Genomic DNA, 8,658 nt, shown 5'->3' with positions numbered 1-8,658 from the left:
TTTTTTCCGGTGGATTGGTGGTGGGAAAATACAAGGTTAAGAGCGCTTTTCTCAGTAAACCAGCGTCTCGATCATCGTGAGTGACCTTCGCCAGGAGCTGGATCACCTGTACCATAAAGGACAGAAGGGACGGTGTTCTTCTCAACTTAACGGTGTGCCATTCAACTTCATGGTTTGACAACTAGTCCTGCCGTTGGCTTGTTTTCATTGGTTCCTTTCCTAAGGTGGACTGACCACGTCTCAGTCGGGTTTCACATGGATTACTTCCACACATCACGGTTCTGCATGGTTTGCCAGGTATTCGTTGATCGAATGCACACGGAAGATTGTAGGCCAGAAAAAAGGACGGTCGAAAACATGTCATCCGCATGCTTGCAATTCAGAACGAAGGGTGATAACCTGAAATCTTTATGCAGAAAGAGACACACTGGTTTTCGAGGCAGTGTAAAATTGTGTAGGGCGAAAAAGATGGTTCCGAGTTGACCGTTTCATACCAATGTATAGATAAGCAATCGTACTGGATCGTCCCAACCTGGCAAGAGAAAGCGCTGAAGCAGGAGTCCGAGAAAGCTCAGTCGTTAAGGCGCGAATTCACCAGCCGAAAGTCCACTGATCCAAACCCGGCCTCGGTATGTCGACTGATTTTATCTCGGCTTGAGCAACCTGGCAGACCCCTTGGATTCCTTCTGATGGCATCGCAACCGTACACCGAAGGGGTGTTGCAGCTGAGTGATCACTGTTTTCATTATTCTGCTGACGCTGACAAAATCGGAGCTCAGCTATCTTCTGTTGCTCACACATACATTAGTTATACAGGACGCTGAGAGGCGGTAAACAACCAAGGTTACTTTGTCCGGTCAAACGTCACAGTAGCGGTTAGTGAGGTTGCGAGGGGAGGACAGCATCGGTGTGTGAATAATGTGAGTGGTATGAACCTGTTTGCTAGGAGGCAGAGTTCGGACAGAACATGGACAATAATGTGCGGGTTCATATACTGTGGAGGCTATAACGGCATGAACCAGTTTGGAACTGCTAAACCTTCTGGTTTGAAGCATAGAATGCCATTCAGAAGGATATTCCTGGAACAGTTGTGCTCACGGGTTCGGCTTCAGGCCTCTGAGGACCTGGATTACCTTCTGAACTGCATTTTTTCTAATTTGGTCAATTTGACACCCGTTTACTGCACCGTCATTAAAGTCTGTAATCTCCCTCATATTCCCTCCCCATTTACGGGTAATCATTCCACTTTCGGACGCTGCCTTGTTGCACTTAATTGGACATCATCCCTAGGGTCAGAACAGTGCAGTGGAGCAGGTAGCGTTTTGAAAGTGAAGAGAATTAACGGGAATTGACTAGTTCCAGTGTGTGCAGGATGAAGGTGTTGGAGTAATAAATTACCTGACAATTCTTCTCAAGCATGAGAAAATTGTCGTTGACCAGATTTAACAGGGCTTTATGATTTTCTCACCATATTTTCAACAGCTACATCGGAGGAAGGTTGGTGGGCCGTTAGCTTCAATGCTGGTAGTCCACTGTACACAAACATATCTTCATTTCACTGGAGTAACACGCGGTACCGTTGTTGGTTACCAGAGACTTTGAAATGCCTCCCTTCCGGAACATGTACAAACTGTCTTCATTTTGAACTTGCTGGATATCAATTTGATCAGGAGAAACTTGGGTATTTAGAGGAGCAATCGAGTACCACCTGTGCAAAAAAGTACCTTATCAGCGCTCCGCACTAGTCAGCATTTATAGTTTGCGTCAACTGCAACGTCCGGTCAGGATCCAATCTCTAGGTGTATTGATGGTTTTGTGCACATATTCACCAGAAAATCACCTAAGATCATTATTCAGTTCAGACCACCATCACCTTTGACGTGCTAGCGACTTCATTTTACAGATAACCAGAAAGCCATGATGTCAGTCAGAAGGAGACTCCGTAGAGTTGAAATCACCGTACCGTCATCGACACAACACCCTAACTGTGTGTACCGAAGCATGGGCATGTCTCATACGTGATTCCGGGGACTTTGATTAGCTTTAAATGGCCATTCGTTCTTTCTGGCAAACAATACTGGGCACATTGTTTACGAGCCTCATGTACTCGCGAATGTGTACCGGTTGTGTGGAGATCACCGATGGAGCGGACCAAATGAACGCACGCATTCGTGATAGGAAATCTGTTTTGGTGTTTCTTGCCAGGTTACAGAATTATTTGCACCCATACGCAGCAAGTACTCATTTTCATCTCTGGATAACCGCAGTCGTTACGTCTGTTTGTTGGGGTCATACAATTTTTACAAGTCCTGGTGGTTTTTGATGTAAATGCATTTTGACAGTCCAAAGCACTGTCGACATTTCTTCATGGATTAGTAAATGCCCAAATTTAGTTAAACTAAAAGTCATGACAAGCATATGACCGGAGGGGTTTCTTATTCAAGGGTTGCCCCACGGTTGAATCCAGTATGCAACCTTTGCGCCGGAATACACACTTCTCGGTGGTCAGCAGCTTTAACATTCACGGTGCGTTCTATAAGCGACTGTTATTTGAGTGACAACATAATACGGTTTACGCTCTTATTGCAATGATGACATCCAATATTGCAAAAACGGCATTTATCATGAAGCTGGTACTCGCCGCATCTGTAGCACTTTTTAGGTGGATTTTTTTTCAGCGTCGTGATTTCTTTGGATTTCCTAGAGAGTATTTTAATCACTTTTAGATAGTTGAAGCACCTTCAGAACTCACATCACTCTTCTTCGAACAGTCTGACCGTTTGAACACATTAGTCTGTTCAGACGTGGTAGTTCAGGTGCATTTAGTGTGCGTTGGTGAAGCCATGGTAATATTCTCGCATCGCATGTCAGATGTCCGAACATGAAACCCCGGGTACGCGCTACCACTAAGGACACACACTGCCGGTGAGCGAAACTCGGCTTCAACGTGCATTTTGTAGAATATATTCTGGAGTATGGCAAGCGCTGGCCAGTGAGAATAGTACTGGATTAGGAAGTCGCATGTTTTATAGCGTCATACTGTTCACATGTCACGTGCTTGTGGAGGTACGCTTTCTAGTATGATAACAACTTCTATTGGGGCCCTCAACCGTTAGTACATGCTATCAATCAGTCCCGCATTTCACCCGAAGCTGTATTTCATCGGTTGTGAATGAGGCTGGGGAATGAATTGAGTTCTCATTTTTTGGTGGACAAAAGATTAGGAGTTGACACATTCGATGACCTCGAAGGTATGAGAAGCCAGAAATCGTTGTGTCAGAGTTTTTAACTTGTCGGAAAAATCAGGTTAGGTAGCATTTCTGGTAAACTTTACAGTCCCATGCTCTAAAGAAATAGGCGAGTTTACTGGTCTGTTTGGTTGCGGGGTTCATGTTGTACCAACGAGCGAACTATTGCAAATTTTCAGGCAAACTTGCTTCCTCACATGCCGCTTTGAATCGATCACGTGAATCGGCTCTTAAGTATCAGCAGCGTCGAAAATAGTTGTAATTCCGATGACCAGAGGTTGTAGCCCAGTCGTGACGGACATAACGGCCCGAACAGGTTTGCTAGAACGTGAGTATTCCTCAGTTTCAAGTTGTCGTTTCAAGTGTTTTCGTATGTTCCTCAAGGCTCGTTCTTGTCGGCCGCAACCTTGGCCTAAGCCCCATCAGGTTTGATGGGTTCAAAGTACGTGAGCTACAAGAAACTACGAATGAAGTCGGAACTTTTGTGATCACGTGTATGATCAACTTCACGTGGAAGTCCGCTAATATCTGTGATCGGTATGGACTCCGCTCGAGTGAAACTGACAGACATCGTGTGAATGACGTTACCAAAGAGAAAACAACCTGCAAAAACAAACAAACGTCTAAAGACGAGATTGTTGTGTTTGCGAGGAGCAGTACAGCAAGGCTGTAGACAGACAGGAGGTGAAGGTAGTAGGGTCAGGCCGTGTTAGCTAAGTAGACTGTATTTCGATTTCGCTTATTCGCCATCAAATCTCAGATGACGCACTCTCTCGAGTTTAACTCTAGTTGAATTCCATTATGAATGTCTTACCGTTCAGCTGCGCAGTTCTTGTGCGGGCAGGCCTCAGATGCAGCGTGTATAAGTGCATTATCAATCGATTTTCTGACTATCGCACGAAAAATGCGTCTCAGCAGTTGCACGCTAATGTCACTGCATATCTATTCGGATGACATTCCGAATAGATCAATTTCTGACTGAAGTGGAATACGATTACCTGTCGGGCGCCTACTTATCTTTTGAAGGACTATTTGATGTATGCACGGCTGTACGTGGTTAGTAAGAGTCAACCAAAAGTAAGCTAGGCATCACCCGTGAAGTAACATTTTCACCGGTTTGTTTCAGCAACTTTATGGACAGTCGTTTGTGTGAGAAATTCTTTTCTTCATGGACGTTTTGTTGAACATGTACTGAATTCGTAATGTCTGATAGCTAAGAAAGCCTCTATCCACATCAGCCTCACCTGGTCATTCCATCTTCTGCTCTAGTGCTGTATTTTTACCCTCACGAAAGATCACAGAAACACACGGATACATTTAGCTCCATTTGATTTCCAACGTTCCAGCGTTCTCCGGGCCTATTTGAATTATGGCGTCTGCAAAGTTGAATGCACTCACGCATAAGCGATGAGTGCAACGTTGGCATGACTTGGGAAATCTCTTGCCTGCAGCTGTGAGAATTATTTAGGCAAATTAAGCTAGAAGCACGTCACTGGGACACTTGCCCTCAGTTGATGGCTAAAACGGTTAATGCAGACGGCTTTACGGTTAAAATGCATCCGGTGGATGAGCTCAGGTAAAACCATTTGTTATTAGTCTTCTATAAGAGGCGAGGTAAAATGAGGGACAAGTCAGTAGTGCACACCAAATAAGGTCACACGAAACACAGTTCAACTAGTTAGGAAAGTCTTAGAACCGATTGACATGGGTTTTTGGAAAGCAGCAGGCTGCATTTGGCTGCGTAAAGGGAGTCAAAGAATTAAACGGCAGCGTTACAGCATCATATATCACCTTTATATGAATACTTAGCCCCAACTTTTTCGGTGCAGTTTTGTCCCAAACATCCTGATCCGCCATTTTACTGCGCCCTAATTCCCTAATCAACAATGAGCCATTCTGAAAGCAAAGAAGATAATTATTATATACATTAATTTCTTGAACCGATTCACCACAAACTGATATCTTGCACCGTAATGACATTTGGAGTATCCCTTTGGAAATAAAATATTTCACGTGATTATCATCATCATCATAGATGACAGCACCATCGGTGACCATGAGGCTTTATTGTAACACAGCCACAAAATTTATCTACTTACATTATCCACTTACATTAAAGAATAAAAAGGAGAGAAAATCGTTGGTGAGGGAGCGGACCTGATGCTGTCTATCGAGAGAATTCTGAAGTCCTTGCACCCCCAAGCGTTCAATGGACAACCTGAAAAGAAACGGACAGAACGAGCACTACGTCAATCGGTGGCTGTTCCTTCCAATGCTTAAGACCAGTTGCAGGAGAAGTCACTCGGACCACATTCTGGAAGGCGCGCAGCACCAATAACACCCAAACCCCTCATTATCTCCTTCATACACGTCCACAACGCGCTTTGCGCTATTCCGAAGTAGGCACGGAGAACAACACTCGTCTCGGCAGACGGTAAATCGATATGCTTAGCACATGGTCACATCACCGCAGTTGATCGTGCTGGATGTTTTCCGCGACTGAGGCACATGTTACACAAACAAATACCCAGTTTCTGATTACCTCAGTACGGATCCGTTGACGCCATCCGACAAAATCCACAATTCTGGGGCGTCCGTGATCACAAACCTGAAACGTTTCAGGTGATCTTTCTGCAGATGCCATTTGTCGCAACCATAAAATAACACAGCACTTACTGTAACCTTGGTGCACAGGACACTTGAGACCAAGTGATACGCCGTGGTGACGCCATGAGTGACAAAACATCAAACGTGATTAGGGCTTTTAAGGTTCGTGCACTGACTTCATCAGACACCATTCTGTCAGAGCTAATACAACGACAAATGTCTGTAGACATATCTACGACTTCCAGAATTCTCCCCGAACTCTAGTGGGAGAAACTGTACGTTCTGAAGCATGACTTTGCACTTTGAAGGTTCAAGGAGTATGCCCAAAGATGGCATTACAGTGGCTAGTTTATTGAAAAAAGCTTGTGTCTCGCATTAATCTTCAAAGATGGGGACTTACTCCAGATCGACAAGGCTCTCAACAATAGCCATTTGAACACTGGGTTTCGGAACCTTTCCAGCTTTCGCACTGCCATTTCATCGACTACAAAGCTGACCAATAATGGAGAGAGTTGACACACTCATGGGACACTATTTTTGTAGGCGAGCTCTTAGGAGGATCAGCAGACTCTCACACCCAAAAGTTTGTAGATACAGGGACTTGAGTAAGTTGACAAACTTCTGAAGCATACCCCGTTGAGCGAATATGATTAACAGTGGTGATGGATCGACAGAATCGAATGCACTGTAGAAGTCCCTATTTCAACCGGTAGAATAAAACCCATAGGATTAACTCGTCTTGTAGTTACTTGGGCACCTTAGTATTCAATGAGACGAAATTCGGTCTCTTGGTAACAGAGCTCTTAAACACATTGGATTTTTTTCATGATTTGTCCTCAGAATTTGAAGGACCGTCTTATCGTGAATTATGAATTCGCTAGGACAATACGAGATACTTCGTAAAACCGATCATCTGAAAAGCATACACAACAACTGAAATACATCCTTCCAGCATGAATTCAATGAGCTGGGTTCTGCGTAGATATATAACTGGTTGATTTAAATGACAAGCATGGTTTTTGGATGGTGATACACACTTAAATGAAGATAGTAAAACAGTACATCAAGTGTCAAGGTTGTGCCGATTTTGGCTGTGGGATGATCTAGGGTTTTTCAGACAGGACAGATCGTCTGATGATTTTTACAGGAAGGCGGACAGCCGATTCATATATGGAGACCTTGATTGATGATTTTGTTCCGCCTCCAATTCAAATAGGTTGACTACTTTCCGTGACATTTCGACCTGGGAGTAAGGGATTGAAAACAGCTCAACTCGCCCGGCAGAGGATCTTTCATCGACAACTTTAACTGTTTTGCTCATGATCTTTATGAACCAAACCTAATAGTTCTTTCGGCACATCTTTTGTAAGCTTCCGTTTTATTTCCCTCATAGCATTTTGTGAAGAAACACAGAGTTTACTGCATTCCTGGTTGCTGGTTTGTTCGACAGTCCTCCAAAAGAAAGATAACTGGCTATGTGTACAAACTTGGCTCACCAATGGGCTCCAAAGGTTTTCTATCATATTTGAATGCAGACCGCCAACCAGCCGAAATGACGTGTCTGTTTTACAATATTCACAATCTTGCGAGGTTAGTTGTGTTCATTCTTATACTCTTAGGTTTGAAGTTCATGGAATGTAGTCAGCCTAAATTAAGAGAAGAAAGAACGAAATCATCAAGGGTTTCCCTAAATGAATTGGCTGTCTGCTATCCTCTAAAAATAAAAAAAACTTGAGTTGTCTGGAAATCCACAGGTTATATTACGCTCAAAGACAACACAATCTCGACGTTCCAAGTAATGTTTCCGTTCTTTGATTTAAATACAGTATTGCACTTCGGTATCTCTTGCGAGTGGCGCACTTCTTGACCGAGTATATCCTTTACTGATTGCGGCTGTTCGCGAACTACTCTCATTTGCACACTATTTTAGTTTCACAGCAAGATCCAGCTGAAACTCATCTGAAAATTTCGTTTTATGATATTCTTCCACTGTATGTGCTGCTGAAACTCCAACCTATTTACCAATTGAAACTTCTTTGCGCTTTCCACTGAGGGCAAGGACAATTCAGGACCGTTAAACCCCGAGCAGAAATGGGAACGGAAAGGAAACCAACAGAACTAACACAAAAGTTGTCCAGACTGAAATGACAAACTGAATGAACCAAAGTTTGCAACTGTCGTCATTAGACAAATTTGAGAAATTTGTGAAAGCTCCGCAGAAACAAGATATGCGGATCGTCCAAACATTCCTATGAAGATAAGCCGCAGTCTGGAAGTGGACCGATCTGGATGAAAACAGAAAGCTGCTAAAACGAAAAGTGCACCACCAATCAATCAAATAACAGGAAGATGTTCTACTATGCAGTACAGATCACGAATGGACCAATAAGAACAGGAGAGAATGGACGACAAGTTCATCGTGTAATGGAGCAATCGGATGCAACAAATACAGGCCAAAGTAACACAGCTCACGAACAAAGAAAGCTATAGCTTAAAACTGCTCTTTGCCAAAAACGTGAAGCGAAAGGGTGATGAGAGGGACTACCCACTAAACAGCGCACTGGGTAGCGAAACGTTCTATGACAGACAGACATGCAGCCAAATTCCAGGGTTCTCTTACAGAAAGAAGATGTAGTTATTGACCATTCAGTCGGGAATAACGAAACCATAAATTGGCTTTGCGATTTCTACGTAATAAATTATTGGTCGTACCTGATTTTCCCCTTTGAGATGACTATTCGTAGGATCGTTCATCAGTCATCATATCAGTCGATTGCGGTTACTTCCCAGATCATCGTTGGCT

Source organism: Opisthorchis viverrini, assembly GCF_000715545.1.
Source record: "Opisthorchis viverrini unplaced genomic scaffold opera_v5_427, whole genome shotgun sequence".
Lineage (NCBI taxonomy): Eukaryota > Metazoa > Platyhelminthes > Trematoda > Opisthorchiida > Opisthorchiidae > Opisthorchis > Opisthorchis viverrini.
Note: the sequence above shows the minus strand (reverse complement) of the source record.